Below are 17,211 nucleotides of genomic sequence, written 5' to 3'. Positions count from 1 at the left end.
GGGCTTTGACCACATCTTTAATTCTCCACGCATCACTGGTGTAAAACATAGTAAATGCTTCTTTGTGAAAGTTAGGTAAATTTACTTTAACAGAATCGAGCCATAATTGACACTCCGGCTGACACAGACATTCTCCAAAAGGGAATACTGAGACGGACACCTGGTGTCAAGGTCATGGTCTCAAGCTAAATGCCAATAGTCATCCTGTTTGGGAAAAACAAAACACCTATGAATTATGACATAGGTGGCAGCCCCTTAATACAGAAGAGGTAATAAGAGATCTGGGGACCCAGGTAGATAGTAATCTCTTCTTTGACCATCATATTGCCAAAGTAGTTAGGAAATCTTTCTGTGTGGCCCATCTAATACTAAAGGGTTTGCATCTAGAAATAAAGAGGTTATAGTGCCCTTCTACTCGTCACTCATCAGACCCATCATAGAGTACAATGCCCCATTTGGGATGTACCTCACAAGACACTTCCAACAACTGGAAAGACCACAAAAGTACCTCACCAAGAGGATTACTGGCCTCAAACATATGTCCTATGCAGCCCGACTGGAAAAACTTCAGCTGTAGTCAGTCACATATCGCTTACTTAGAGGTGATCTCTGCCTGACTTACAAAGCCATGTCCAACTCAGAATTGATGGACATGCTCCACCTAAAGAAATCCAAGTCACTGCGAGCCACTCGCTCTAGTGAGCTAAACCTTGCCACAACAATAAATAGAACATGCTGGAGGGATAGATTCCCATCACAGAGATGCCCTATGCTTTGGAACAAAATTCCTAACTACATTAGGCAGAGCCCCTCACTAACACTCTTCAAGAGAAACCTTCATGAGTGGATGGGTAACAGAAAATACACCCCTGGGATCACTTCATTGGCTCTTCTTGACAGAGGCTCAGTTAATTAATCAATGGGGCGGCGAAAGCTGACACACTCTGGCTAGGCTTATAAATGCCCTTGGGCAGATAGCCTAGTACCTACCTATGAACCTATGAATGTTTTGGGGGGACACACTTCCAGTGCATAGAACTACAGCAGCAATACTGAGCACTGATGGACAGTAATTGTAGGGGAGCTCATGCTTTTGCTTAGGTATATGTACTCTGACTGCTTGATCCTGGCTGCTTTACAGATTATTATGTAATCCATGTTTAAAAAGGATAATGTCAATGCTTTTGTCAGTGACACACCTGTGGGACACAGACATAGAACAGGTGTGTGTAACTGGTTGGCATACTCTGTAGCTAAAACCCACAGCTTTCTCCCAATGAGGGATGCACCTGTATTGTGCCTGCCCTTGTGTGGGTTATGTCTATTTTTGCAGTCATTGCCCTGCCTGTATAGTAGTCATAATAGCTTCTACCCATACAGTTAAGCGCATTCCATGAGGATGATCAGTCACTGTCAGGCAGCACACCAATGTTAATTTACAGTGGAGTTTGCTGCAGGTCATTGCTGGATGTTATCAGCTGTACACTGGATATGCCACATGTGTTTGAATACATTTTTCATGGATGGCACATTGTACAACAGGCATATGAATAGTGTTTATGGATATACAGATGTGTGACTTACATATGAGGCAGACATCTACCTGTACCACATGGGACATTAGATTGTATGAGGGTGTGTGTAGGAAATGAGCTGATGTGTTTACATTCACCTATTCTTTCCTTTATAGTATGATGCGCACCACCAACCTCTTAACACAAGTAATCTGGACAATGGCAAAAGTAATGAGGGTGGTGCGGACAAAGTCCAAAATTCGGGCAAATTTTAATTATTGTTCCTATTAACTTAATTGCTGGAATAACACATTTTGTGTTAGCATGCATTTTCTGAAGGTTATAAAATCTAAAATTCAAATGCCTTTCATTACTTAGCCATATCAATCATACTAAAAATATGATTCAAATATCAAGACATGATGTGAAAATCCTTACAGATGAGAGGCATGAATGATGCCTGTAAAACACAAGCAATGGAAACGCAAGTTCTCTCGCTTTTTTAATTTCTCCAAGTCTTTTGGGTTTCTAATACCATGGCTGGAATGGACCCCATTCCTAAGTCAAAGTATGATTAAAGTTCATGAAATTAGCATAAATTAATATTATACCATGACCCCCCCAAAACGTGCACGCTGATTGGCCAGCGTGCACATTGTAAATCGAGTTATACTAATGGAAAAGGTCCGCCCGGACTTTTTCCATTAGTATAACTCTACTTTTACACTGTCTGCTATGTTAAATGGGTTTAACATAGCGAGACTTTTAAAATAAGCAACGGAGATCTCCGTTGCTTATTTTAAAGCTGTCTCAATGCTAAACCCATTTAACATAGCGAGACAGGTTTTAAAAAGCAACGGAGAAAGCAAGATCTCCGTTTTTTACTGTTCGCTATGTTAAATGGGTTTAACATAGCGAGACAGTTTTAAAATAAGCAACAGACATCTCTGTTGCTTATTTTAAAAGCTGTCTTGCTATGTTAAACCCATTTAACATAGCAAAAAAGCAACAGAGATCTTGCTTTCTCCATTGCTTTTGCCCACAGCTCTGATGTACTGCGCAGGCGCAACATCAGAACTACCGGATGCCAGACATCTGCGGAAGGGCAGTAAACAGGCATTATACTATGCCATTATTTAAGAAAAGTAATAGTTTCTTTTCTTAAATAATAGCAATAACCCACTTCTGGGTGTGGGTAATGCTGGATTTACCCACGGTTGGCTTTGTTTGGTTAACCACGCCAACTGTGGGTAAATCCAGCATTACCCACACCCAGGCGTGGGTTATTGCTATATTGCTTCATTCTTTGATGTTAGCCAGAGGTGCTTTCTGCAGCACCTGCAATGTGCCCAGTAATGACTCCTGCAATTCATATGGAGTTACATGTATCGGTAACATATCTAAGTACGATTGTAAATGCTTTTTTATAAGACCCATTGCTCCTACCATTATTGGAATTGTCTGGGTATCTTTCTTCCACGTTGCCCTCATTTCTGCCTGCAAATATTAGAATTTTATGACTTTGTGTCTCCATGTATGTAAGACACTGTAGCCACTGATCAATGTTACTTCTGTCTTCTTTTCATGGACTACTATATCTGGTTTTCTTGCATTTATTTTTTGAACTCTTGGCAATGGGTGATCCCATGTCATATAAACTTCATCATTTTCTATAATGCTTTGTGGCTCATGTCTCCAGTGTTTTTCAGTCATTTCAATACCATAATGGTTGCACAATCCCCACTGCAACAATCTTGCCACATTATTATGGCTTTCAATATACAGTCCTTCTGCCATTAGTGCAACAAGATGTGTGACTGTTTCCAATTCTGTTTTACAAAATCTACTTTGTCTGTTTCTCCCACATGTTCAATGGACTTTGTAAACAAACGTATGTAGTCCAATGTATTGGGCCGCCAATATTAACCTTTTGTATTTTGGTTTAAATTCACCTCTCCTTAACCCTTACTGCATTCAACCCTGATCAACATGAGGTTGTTCCAAGAGTTTTCTATAATTGCAACTATATTTATGCATTTTCCGCATTTCTTGCCTTCTCATCTGACCCTTTATCTTATATGCTTTCTTTTGTTTTTTGGCACATTCAGTTGCTGCCTGATTTTTATCTACTTCTGGTTTGATTTCCATTCCTGCTTGACGCCGATATGCTTCTGCCAAACTAAGCAGGGACGTCATCTTAGACTTATTCTCCTCATGTTTCAAAACATTCACAAGGTTTGAGTCTTGTGAGGTCAGCAGATATGTATGCAATCCCACATGTAATCAATTTCGAGGAGGGGAATATATAATCATGGTACACACTGTTTTTTATAAATTATTTGATGAGCATGAAGCATCCTTCTTGTTTTCCCTGTCCAACCTATCCAACACCTTTTGAAGTGAGTCAATTCCTTGAAAATTGTAAGTTAGGATAGGAAGAGCAAATTGGTTTATAGCTTGGACTTTGTTCCTAGATGTCAATGCTGTTTTGAGTATTATTTTTTTGTGTCTTTTGGCTTTTCCCAGTTTGGGGTCGCTAATGATTGGCAGTAGATTTTTACGTGCCGAGTTGCCGGCCCTGACGCACAACCTTCAATGAAGGTATGCCCATTCACGCATGTCTCCACACAGAAGATGGTCTAGCTGAGAATCAAACAGGATAACATCTTACTGTGAGGTGTCAACGCTACTGCATCACCACCACCACAGTGTTTTGAGTATTAATTTAAGTCTTCTAAAATATTTCCTACTAAGTTTTATTTGCATTTGTTCATGTTTTATTGTTGATCCTTCATCATTTCTCAAATATTTATGCACTCCCTCTTGCTCAAGTTCTTTTATATCACATTCCTGTCCCAAACTGATGTTTTTTTGGTGCTGCAGCTTTCCTGCTTTAAAGGTTGCTTTTGCACACTTATCAAGACCAAATGACATTCCTATATCATCTGAAAATGTTTTGACCACTTGCAGTTGTGTATTCAGTTCCTCATCTGACGAACTATGCAGTTTTAAATCATCTACAAAAAAAAAGATGATAGGTCTTTACACTTTGTTGTTTCCTGGGAGCCAAATTGTATCTATGACCTAATCTGTTAAGTAGACAGCTTAATGGGTTAATTGCAAGACAAAAGAGCAGCCTGACTGAGAGTCACCCTGGAATATCCCCATTTGAATTTTTATCCCTGGAATAATAATTTGTCCTTTATCGTGACTTAACTGCAATCAATCAGTGTAGGGCGTAGCTTATACATTTTTAAGAACTCTTTTATCCATGAATGTGGGATACTGTCAAATGCTTTTCTGTAGTCTATCCATGCCATACTTAGATTCTTCTCCTTTTTACAGTTTTCCATTATGACTTCATTTAACAACAAATCATCCTTTGTTCCATGTGACTTTATTTTATTGCTCCTTTGTTCTATTGCCATGACTGAGTTTTCTTTTAAATGACTATAAACTCTGACATCATAGGTTCATAGGTTCATAGGTTTATACTAGGCTATCTGCCCTAAGGCATTTATAAGCCTAGCCCAGAGTTTTTGTGGCTTACGCCACCCCTTATGTTAAAAAATACTGTACCCATTAGTTTGTTGTGCCTCTGTCCAGCAGTGACACAGAGATGATTCCCAGGGTAAACCTACGATCTCCCATCCACCGGTCAAGATTTCTCTTGAACAGAGCCAGCGAGGTGCCCTGCCTCACATGGACCGGGATTTTATTCCACAACATAGGGAGTCTCTGGGTGACAAATCTATCCCTCCAGCATGTCCTATTTATATCTGTGCTAAGGTTTAAGTCGCTTGCTCTAGTGGATCTGGTAGATTTGAATTTTTTGAGGTGGAGCATGTCCATTAATTCCAGGTTGGACATGGCCTTGTATGTCAGGCACAGGTCACCTCTGAGCAGACAGTATGCGACTGAATAGAGCTGGAGTTTCTTCAGTCTGGCAGCATATGACAGATTTTGGAGTCCCTTTATCCTTTTGGTGAGGAACTTTTGGGGTCTCTCCAATTGCTGCAGGTGTCGGGTGAGATACATCCCAAATGGGGCATTGTACTCGATCATTGGTCTGATAAGTGAAGAGTACAGGGGAACAATGACCTCACTTGATCTGGATGTGAATCCCTTCATGATCAGGTGGGCAATGTAGAAGGTTTTTCTAACAACTTTAGCAATGTGAGTCTCAAAAGAAAGGCCACTGTCAACCTGGGTCCCCAGGTCCCTGATAACCTCTTCTGTGCTTAGTGGATTGCCACCTATATGGTAGCTTGGGGTTACCTTGTTTTTCCCGAAGGGTATGACTATACATTTTTTGGCATTTAACTTCAGGCCATGGCTCTGGCACCAAGCTATCAGTTTCCGTGAGACCCCTCTGAAGGATATCTGTGTCCTATGTACTTTCCACTATGGCTCCCAGTTTGCAGTCATCTGCAAACTTTGTCAGCCATAGTCCTCCCATGTTAGCCTGTACTTCTGAGAAGTAGATGCCGAACAACAGGGGGCGAAGGACTGAGCCCTGTGGGACACCACTTTCAATTCTATTCTATAGTTTATACATCATCAGAAGGCAAGTTATTGGTCTACAGTTTTTAGGATAGCTTGCAAGTTTGATCTTAAGTAGGAGCATTGTTTTTTTCTGTTGTTAACCAAGCTGGTGTCTGTTCAGGGTGCACATATAAATAGTTCTTACTCATGGCTAAATCTTCATGTAAAGACATTAAAACTTTTAGCCAGAAGTTAGGTACTGCATCTGGGTCTGAGTTTTTCCAGTTAGGAGCTTTTCTTAACTTTGTTTCAATCTCGCTGGCCTTTACTTCATCCCATTTCTTATCCTGTACATTTGAACATCTTATTCTTTCTTTTACTTCTTCTATCTATTTAGCATCTTTGTTATGTTTCACAGGATCTTCATAGATACTTCTCCAGAATGTTTCTATTTCTTCTTTTTTGTGTTGTGTTTCAGTTCCTTTTGCCTTGTTTCCCGATTCTCTAAAACTTTTTTTGAGTCATCAAAACAATTGCTTATTTTGTACTTTTCCTTTATATTTATCTGCATATCTCCTAAGTTTTTCTGCTGTGCTAATATTTTTGGTTTATTGTTTGTGATAGTGCACGATAGATCCTGATCTGTTATAATTCTGCATGTTGCTTTTACCATGTCTAGCTTTCTGAGTACTTTTGATGATCTGTTCCCTATTCTATACTCTTCTAGCAGTGGCACTTCTGATCTTAACTACTTTATAGTTTTCTCTATTCAATACTTCCATGATGGCATTCGATTTCTCCCCTTCCTTTCACCTACTGCCCTGTGTTCTTGTGCTAAGACTTTATCTGTTATTAATTTTGCAGCACAGTAATATATCCTATCTATGTCTGTTATATCACATGAATCTCTAGCAATCCTAATTACTGTGTTCATTTGTTTTATCAAACTTCTAACCTTTTGGGTTTTATTGACCATTTGTAGTCTATTTCTTTCATTGATCTTAATATGTCTGTTCATCTCTATTAAATCAAGCAGCTCTTCTCTTAGATCGTTTTCTTCTAAACCGAGGGCACATTCTTTGTTCTCCATTTCCTGCAGGCATTCTATAAAAAGTTCCAGAGCATCTTCCTGTACTACATTCTCTTCAGTTTCATCCTGAGTCATCCATTGCTCTTTCGTATGGAAACTCATTGGCCTATCACTCCACAACATTGATTGTGTCAGAGTTGCCACAGTTTCCTGTTCCTTCTCTTGCTGTCCAGCTCCCACTGAACATTTGTAATGGTTTCTTCTGCAAGGGTCCAAAGTATCTTCATATGGTAAGTGATCAGATGCTTTCTGCTCCACTGGTCTGTCTTTAATTTGGGCATCCATTGATCTATCCTGCTGCAGTGTTATCTGAGTTAAATTTTCTACACTAAATCCTTCACTTCACATGTAATCCATAACCTCGGTTTCTACTTCTTTAACTTCTCCATTATTAATCCTCTTTTCTACTTTTCCAATATTTTCTTATTTTTTTGTATTGTAAAATTTTCCATGTCCAGATGCCTTTGCCTGTATTTTTCTTGAAATATCTTTGGTACTGCTGTTTTTGTATTGACTAGTTTTGCTTTCTCCTTTGCATAAGTATTGCAGCATATTAAATCTATTTTTCTTTCCCATGTCCATATTTCTTCTTCAGATGTCTCCTGATCCTCCTGTTTCTCCTTACTTGGGGTACTTGTTCCATAATGCTGTGATATAATCTGTGTTAGACTTTCTACACTAAATCCTTCACTTTGCAAGTATTCCATAACTTCAACTTCTATTTTTTAATTCTACTTGACTAATCTTCTGTTTTATGTTCCTTTCTGTGATCTTATTTTTTATTGTGAAATGTTCCATATTTGGATGCCTTTGCCTGCATTTCTCTTAGAATATCTTTGGGGCTGCCTTTTTTCTGTGTTGATTAATTTGTCTTTCTCCTGCATAAATATTACACCATAACAGATCTCTCTTTCTTTCCCATGTCCATATTTCTTTTTTATACTTTTCAAAAATCTCTGAATTTTGTTTTTTATATTTTTGCACTTCCTCATTCGCTTCATTTTCAAAACAGCTCTAGGTTTCTTGGTCTATATAGTGTTTTTCAAGAATCTGTTGTATTAATGAACACAAGTTTGCATTTGAAGGTTCTGACAGTTTCTCATGTGGAAGTATTTTTCTGTCCTTTAATTTCTCTCTTAATCTTTCCATATATAGTCTGTCTGGAAATTCTGGGCTTCTTGCATAATCGTAACAATATATAATTATTTTCTTATCCTCAATAATCCATTCTATTGTCTGTATGGCTCTTTTCTGGACTGTCAGTTTTTGTGATTTTTGAGAGCTGCTACTTCCTTCTAAAACAGGGAGGCCATCCTCCCCATGGGCCTGGCCTAGCCCCATTGTAGGAATGTTTCCATGTCTTGATCTAAATCTGACTGGCCATCTTGTGACCATCCCTGGTAGGATTTGGATAATAACATAAATTCTGTCAGTAATCAGAGCAGAAACTATGAACAGGTCAGATGCTGGTCCACCAATGGAAGTACTGCTAAGGAGTGTGCCATCTGCCTTCCACAGGACCATAATGCTTAAGGAGTAGGCTCATTAACCAAACCGCTATTAACAAGACAACAAGTCGCTACTAACAGAGATAAAGCAGACCCTTGCCTCTCTCCATGGAGGGGGTCTGAGTCCTCAGTAGACCATGATGGAGTCTAGGATGCTAGAGCAAAACTACAGTTGGCTACGAAAATCTCTGCTGGAGATGCACTAAGTGTATATGCATTAGGTTTCTGCAGAAACTTTTTTCATAGGGTGGATGTATGCTGTACTGCAGATTGCATTTTCTATCAATTCTCTACATAAGAACATTAGGGCTTCAGACTACAAGACCACCAGTACAAGGTTAGGTTGCTATTTTACATATTATCACTGTACTCAGTAGTTATCATTCATTCATTCATTTGGATTAAAGTAAATGTGATGAGTCTTATTTATTGTGAGTATTTGCCTTTGGTGTCTTCATAAGTGATATTTTCTCAGGTACCTCCACTATGTCAATACGACTGTATGATATTGGAGATGAGTCAGACTTTGATAAGGTTGGTAGCCAAAACTTGGCATGGCCAGGGGACACTGTGTCAGAGTTGGATACAGACAATGTGGAGTCCAGATCGTCATCCCAGTCAGCGGACATGGCCTCTGTGCCTGTGGAACACATGCCTGCAATACAGGAAGGCACTGAAAGATAGAGAGTTGCAGGCAGGTTTACTTGGGAAGGGATATCCTCCCTTGGTGCATTCCCCCTTTGTTGCTGGCAGCTTCATTGAGTATGAGGAAGACAGAAGTGGTCAGCATGCCATTGGTCATAGATGCCATAGGTATTGGCCCCTGCCTGTGCTAGCTGTCTATCTCCATGACACAGTGTACATACAGGGCCATCACAAAAGTGAGTCTTGCAGAGACTGTGTGTGTTTTACAGGATGTGAATGATGACTTTCAGTAATGTATGCTAATGCTGTGGCTACTGTACAGATTATTTCATAAATGGTCTCCAGTAACTCCATGGCATAGTGTATCTGCATTCAATTTGCATAATCCCAGCCTGATCCTGGCTCCTCCACAGGATTCTCCTCCACTGCTGGGGTGGTGGAACTTCTTCCTTCTAAATGTGTAGTCCCTGCTGCAACTGTTTTCTCAAAATGATGTCATTTAACGTAGCTCAGACAAAAACATCTTAGTACATATCCCATGTTCAGACTGCAAGACACCACCAGATACATCCGGACAGTGAGAGCAAACCTTCAGTAAGCCAGACATATACTCAGCATTAACATGAGTTTTGTGACGTGGCATAGCTATGGTCATTGTTTGCCACGGTCTGGAGATTTCTGATAGGTGTCATTAACCATGGCTCTACAGCACATCTGGCATTGCCATTATTATGCCCCATGAGGAATACCACCCTGCACAAACATTGATATAGGTCACACATGTGTCATGGCAGAGAGACACGGATACTGCTTGTGTGACCTTCTGACACATTGTGGGTTTATACAATTTGCTTTACAGATCACCTAACACTTGAATGGAGTGGTGACTTTTTCAGTTAACAAGCCTTCTTCCCTGCTCAATATATTTCAATATTGTTGTAGACTAAGGCCTCAGGTACCTCAGGGAAATGGGCTATATCATAACAAGCCTACATTATGCTGGCTGTTTCCTCTGTGGTATGAGGAAACCACATACATTTGCCATGCACTCTAGTATGTTATTGAGGAACTTGTGCAATATCCTCGAGTAAGATGCTTAGGATACCGCTACCGTATCCTGCATTGGTTGTTGAAAGGTACGTGTAACTAGTATTTTCAAAGCCATACATAGCTTAGTATCCACAGGGATAGGTACACCACACAACCTGTGGGCCTTCAAATGATGGTAACACATCTCAAACAGCCTCTGCATGAAGACTCTGTATAGAGAGTAGTGGCCACAATTTCACCGTCATGAAAGGCATAAAATATTAGTTATGGATGGCTCACATGGCATCTCCAAAGTTGACGATATGCAATACTGTGGCTACCAGCAGTGAGTACAGCATGTTGCATATACAGATTTGTTAATACTGCAACTATCCCTTATATCATTTCATTGTTTGCCTCTTGTAACTCCAGGATCTTGCTGTAGTCAATACTTCTAGAGCTAGCACCTCTAGTCACTATATATATATATATATATATATATATATATATATATATATATATATGTGTGTGTGTGTGTGTGTGTATATATATATATATATATATATATATATATATATATATATATATATATATATATATATATATATATATATATATATCTACTTCTGTTTGTAGAAAACACAGTTTGTCGACAAACAGAAGATCAAGGCCACTTCCGTGAAAGTGTACTTCAACAAAAGTGCACTTTCGTGAAACTTGATTCACCAAATCTGCAAAATAAAAAAAAATAAAGATTTTACATGCAATTTTGCAGGAGGGCAAGCCCCCCTGCACCCCCATGTGGGGGGCTTGCACCCTCCACACTCCCACTACTTAAATATGCTAATGCTGAGATTGCACTACAGTGGGATAAGGATGTATCCTTTTCCCCACTATAGTGTAATCTCGGATTTAGCATATTTAAGTCATGGGGATGTGGGGGTGCAGGGAGGCACAGGGGGGCTTGCCCCCCTGAAAAACTGTGTTTAAAATCTTTTATTTTTTTTTTTATTTTGCTGATTCGGCAAATTGGCTTTTGCGAAAGTGCACTTTCATTGAAGTGCACTTTCGTGGAAGTAGGATCATACCTTTCTTTTCTGAAAGTATGTAATTTCAATAAATAAAAGTAGACCCATATATATATATATATATATATATATATATATATATATATATATATATATATATATGGTTCATATGATACCGTCGACAGCTGACTAAATCGACAACCGCCCTGCAGATCACAATTTGGAAACCGCAGCATCGACAGTTGAAATAACCGACACCGAATCTACCGACTTGGAAAAGGCTACACCAACATCGCGTATTACACCTAACGGGTATTAACATGTGTGGGGTAGGGGAGGTATTGCTAAACTTATGTCACACAGTCTAACATTATAAATACCTCCTACCTCACACATGTTAATACCCGTTAGGTGTAATAGCGATGTCGGTGTAGCGCGTTGTCGGTAGAGTCGGTGTCGGTTATTTCAACTGTCGATGCTGTGCGGTTTCGGTAAATTGGTGCTGCAGGGCCGGTTGTCGATTTAGTCAGCTGTCGACGGTATCATATGAACCCATATATATATATATATATATATATATATATATATATATATATATATATATATACATATTACAGTTTGGACTGATCTAGCTAGAGCTACTTTTGGTGGTCTCTGTTTTGGGCGTTTTGATTAGATAATTTGAACTTTGGCTATTTCCTGTTTTTCTGCTTTAATAAGGCTCTGTTTGAACTGGTTTGTGCTTGTGTTTGCTCAAAGCTGCAGTGAGTTAGGCCTTATGCCCTTGCGCTACTGTTTTCCAAATACTTGCTGAGAGACTACAAAAGATAAGTGCTTATTTTCAACTCTTTTCTGCATTTTGTGATTAACTAAAACAATATTTGCTGCATATCTATTTGTTTAAAATGTGCAACTGCATTTTGCTGCATTTTTAGATTGTCTGCTAACTGAATTCCTCTTACAGCTGTAATTACTGTCCATCTGCTTGCTTTGTTCATTTTACTTGTTTGCTGCACTTGAAAAACACTAGCATAGACTAGAGTCAGGTTTATGCTGAATGTAGTACTGTTTGTGACCTTATATTTAGAGATTTTGTTAAGTCATCTGTCATTCAACACAGCTACCTTGATATATAAAGATCAAAAGGTAAAAAAAAAAACTCGCTCTTGAAACAGTGATATTACATTAAAAAGATATTCATTATGATATGCTGTACTGTTTTGCCAGTGCATTATTTTTCATTTGTAATGGGAATGCAACTGTAAAAGTTTCATGTTTGGAGTTATAACTCTTGTCTCATGACAGTCAATCTTGCACTGGAGGCTGATACATACAATTAAAGGGACATGCTGTAAGTGTTTCAGTTTTCAAATGCAAATTCTGAGCACATAGATTCATAGGTGGTTACTGGGCTATTGACCCAAAGGTCTTTATAAGCCTAGCTGTGTGTGCAGAATATAATACTAAAGAAACCCAATATAAACTTGAGATCATAGTTAGCAACAACTGCCTGTTCTGTGCATGACAGACAAAGGATTCCAGATTTCTTAGTGTAGGTGCATCTCTCACAAATTGTACTTCTGTGATTTAGGAATAGAGGGTTATCAGTGTACATGAGGCAGTTGCTACACTGCCTTAAGATACCCATGTCAGTCAGGCTGGTAGGAGAAATGGAGGGAAACTGACCACCCATAATGATAGGTTAAATCCTGTTTTCACAGTGGGGAGACAAAATGGGTGTGTGTGTGGTATAATTGGGTGCTGTAAACTAGGTCAGTACTAATGAGGTGCTCTATAAAGGGTCTATACTAGTGTGGGGTTCTCTAAATGGTATGAAACTATTGTAGATTTGGTGGTTTGGGGACTGTTTAAGGAGTGAAAGCACAGTTGAGGTGCTCTCTGAGCAGCTAAGTACAATCTAAGGACTTATCATCTAGATCATAGGTAGCTACTAAGGGAAAATGTATCTACTGAAGTTTTTGCATCTATAACCACCAATGGTTACCCCCACTGCACTTTAGTGCTCAATGGTGCATGCAGATGTGCTACGTGTAAACAGATGAATACAGCAGAGCAGTGGCTGGACACCTAACTCTGTGGAGCTGTGTTAAAACAAGCACAAACCTGCACAAGCACGGGGCTTATGTAGCAACAGTGAGCAAACTGAATTAAACAATTTATCCAATAAAAAAGCTTAAAACTGAGCCCTTTGCCAGCAACCTTCAATCAGATGAGTCCTAACTGCACTCTCCTGCCACAAGGGTGCAGGTGTGCCCTCTTCAACAAAAGATAGCCTGGTTTAATGCTCAGTTTAACAAACAGAACCAGATTCATCGGGTCTGAATCTAGTCTACACTACAGCAGACAAAAAGGGCAACAAATCATTGACTAATGCTTATGATAATACAAGAATCCCAACCAAAGCAGTGACAGCAGTGTTAGCATTGTCACTATCCCTTGAAATGGGTTCCAATTTATAAAACTATAAAATAAAAAGATGAGTAAAAAATTAATTTCTAACTAGCAGCAACAATGTAAGATGTGCAATGTGATATGATGTGTTTTTTTAGGCAGTGTAATGATAAAGTATGCATTATTCAGGTTTCAGGTTCCTGACCAAGATTTATCACAGTCTAAAGGCCTCTTTATCTGTATTTTGTATCATCTCTAAAGTGTCCTAAAAAATCCAATCTCATTTTTCTTTGAATCACCAAACAATATCTTATTGAACAAAAATATTTTATACCCATCTGAGTATGATTATGAATGGTAGCCTAATCCACAGTCAAAACTCAATTTGTATTTCACAAGTTAATGTTTTAAAATGCCCATTATTGTGTCCCCACCCAAACAGATAAATAAATAAGGCTATCTCAGTACAAGTCCTACATTCACAGAAACTAGCTTAGCCTTGATTTCTAGAGCGATTGTCAGAATTGGATAAAGGTGATATGTGTATGAAAGTATTATAAAGTGTGCTATTTATATATCTACATTCTTTATACCAAACTGTCAATTTTTTGAAACACACTCTTCCAGACATACCTTCCTGGGACAATATTCCTGTGTATGTCTCTCTTCTTTGCACAGATGGCATTGCAATAGATTCACATTGCTTTGATAAGAAGGTATATAGGGCTATTTCTGCCAAACTACTAACACCATATCATACATGTAACCCATACCTACTGCTATTGGGAGTGAGCTGTACTGCAAACCTGTACAATTATGACCCCATAAGCTTTGACGTCTCCATTATAAAACACACACAGACACAACAATCACCAGACTGACAAACGATAGGGTGACAAACAGCTGTATTGCTGTTGATAAGATTTAGGATATAACTAGGGCCCTTAGACCCTTGCACCACTGCATATTCAATTATGACCTTGAAGTTGCCCATTTAAAGGTGAACAGTCTTAGCCATCCTATATTAGTGGAGATTCAGATAGACATTGCTCAGCATCCTGCTCACGTATTATACCTTCACCAGGAATGATACCCATATTCAAAGTTAAAATAATTGGCTTAAATACCTGGCTAGTAAATGAATGTAATTATAAGGGATCTAGTAAGTATCTGCATAGGATGGAATGCTCACACAGACCACTCCTTGCTTTGCCAGGGATGGCCTGCACCTTTTGCTCTTTGTTTTTTGCATACCGCCTAATATTTTCACTATGCACACATAGAGCCTTTTAAGTAGAATTCACCTGATGGACATCACAACATAGCAAATTCAAATATGGATAATATCAATGTGCCAGACACCTTAACAACAAATATCTGTATATGAGGCCTTCCCTCCCATTGAAATATAAGCATTTGTGTAATAACAGAAACCTAGTTCCAGTGTAATGATAATGCTATTTAATATTTAATAATATTTCTGGTTAAAGGTACAATGCCATATTTATTCATAACCACATTGTTTGCAGGCAGATTCTGCATGACACAAATCTGGAACTGGCTAAAGTTCTTGTAATAGTCAAAATTAAATATCATATCCGTATAGGTGACATTCCACTTAAATTTGACAAAATTGTCAAGGACTTGGGTACATACATTGATAACAGGCTCTCATTTGGTTAGAAAATCCTTCTAATTTGCACAAACTCTCATCTAAACCAACTTGATAATCCTCAAAGTTTCCTCACAAAAGTACTCAGGTCTCAGGATCCTTTATCTATTCTGGTAGACTAAAATCCCTGTTCCTCTACTTGGTGTCATATGTACCTAACCCAATATATCCCCCATTTCTAAAATAGGCTAGCCTTGCATATCAAGCAGATTACTCTCCTAGAAACATTTAAAACCAGTCTGGAAGCTTTGATCCAAAATTTTCAACAAGGATAGCCTGGCTCCTTGGCACAGGGAATGGAGCCCTAGTTATGACCCATATGACCACCATAGGATTAGCAGCCCCAGCACTGAAGAAGCCAGGCAGGGAGGGAGACAAGTGAAGGAACATGGCCAACTCACCTCTCTTGAGGAATAGGGAAGGGAGTGTGCACTCAAGAGCACACAGGGTAGTGCAAATTACCTGCAGGTGGCTAGAGAGCCCGTGCTTGTGCTTCAGAAGGAGGGGCAGGACTAATGGATGGGACTTCTCCTCGTGCAAGTGAGTGGACATACTTCTCTGCAAGCCCATCCCCTGTGTTCCATTGGAAGCATGCATGAGTTAGGACATAAAATGTAGAAAATTCTCAAACCATCAGCTGATTGCTATCTAAATGATGACCACTCCTGGTTGACCCTCTCATTGTTAGTCTCCCACCAGTTTTGATTATGTGGCTGAGTTTCTCAAAGGTCTTCTTCACAGTAAGCTCAGTAAGAACCTATGACCCAATGAATCTAATGAGAAATAATTAATCTCTAGTATTTTCAATGAGCTTTTTTATAATTCTCAGCTATTTGCAACAATCACTCACTAGTCAGCAGTCTTTTTTCTTTATTCAGATTTGCAAGTTTTCAGGGATGATATAAACACTATCCTCATGTAATCTCCTGTTTAAACCAAAATATCTCTTGACTTATTTTGTTCCTGTAATTTGCAAGTTCTGATATTTATCCTCATTACTATTCTACAGTTTGATAAAAAACGGCCTTTGTTTGGTGATATTCTCTAGAAATCTCTATAGGAATATGTATTGCTCTGTTTTGTTTGCCTTTGTTGACTGGGAAAGTTTGACGGGGCAAAAGCTCATTTTCAGCAGAGATCCAGGGAGAAAAGATCCACAGTTAAAAAATATATCTTACATAAAAGTAAAAATGTTTCATATGAGCAATACATTCCACATGAACAGTATGCATTTTTGCATGAAAATAACAGGAGTACATGACTATAATCAATGCTTAATTAATGTCCTTCCTGTAAGATGTGGCAGTTCTGGTGACCCATTGATATTCAGCAGAAGTCATTCCAAAGTCATAGCTGGCACTTATGTGTCACCTTCTTTACTGACTTGTTAATATAATGCTGTTCCAAGAATTGACCCTATGTGTTGTGTTGTGGACATTACTGATTGGGTCAGGGTAACAGTAACAGATAAACTAGAGCGGGAAGAAGCAGTAGGACTTTAGACTGAAATTTCTTTTCTTCCGAAGGCCTGAATTCCTTCTTGCCATTTTCATTCACTGAATTTCCTTTCTTCTTCCAAATTAGTTGTTTAACTTATATATGTCTACATAGTGTTTCATTAGACTGAAAGCCATGTTTATTGTTTTATACTACACCTTGCTCCAATTCAGTTTCAATGGTAGTTTTTATAAGAGAGGTAATATGTTTTCCTGTTTCTCTCTGCTCTGGACATAATATGGTTTCTTTTTGTACAATTTTCTTAATTTATTTATATCTTACAACATGGACTCAGGGTAAGTAGGAGATTTCATCTTCCTAATTTGCTGAT

This window comes from Protopterus annectens, chromosome 1.part2 (genome assembly GCF_019279795.1).
Source record: "Protopterus annectens isolate FY-2018-M chromosome 1.part2, PAN1.0, whole genome shotgun sequence".
In the NCBI taxonomy this organism is placed as follows: Eukaryota; Metazoa; Chordata; order Ceratodontiformes; family Protopteridae; genus Protopterus; species Protopterus annectens.
Note: the sequence above shows the minus strand (reverse complement) of the source record.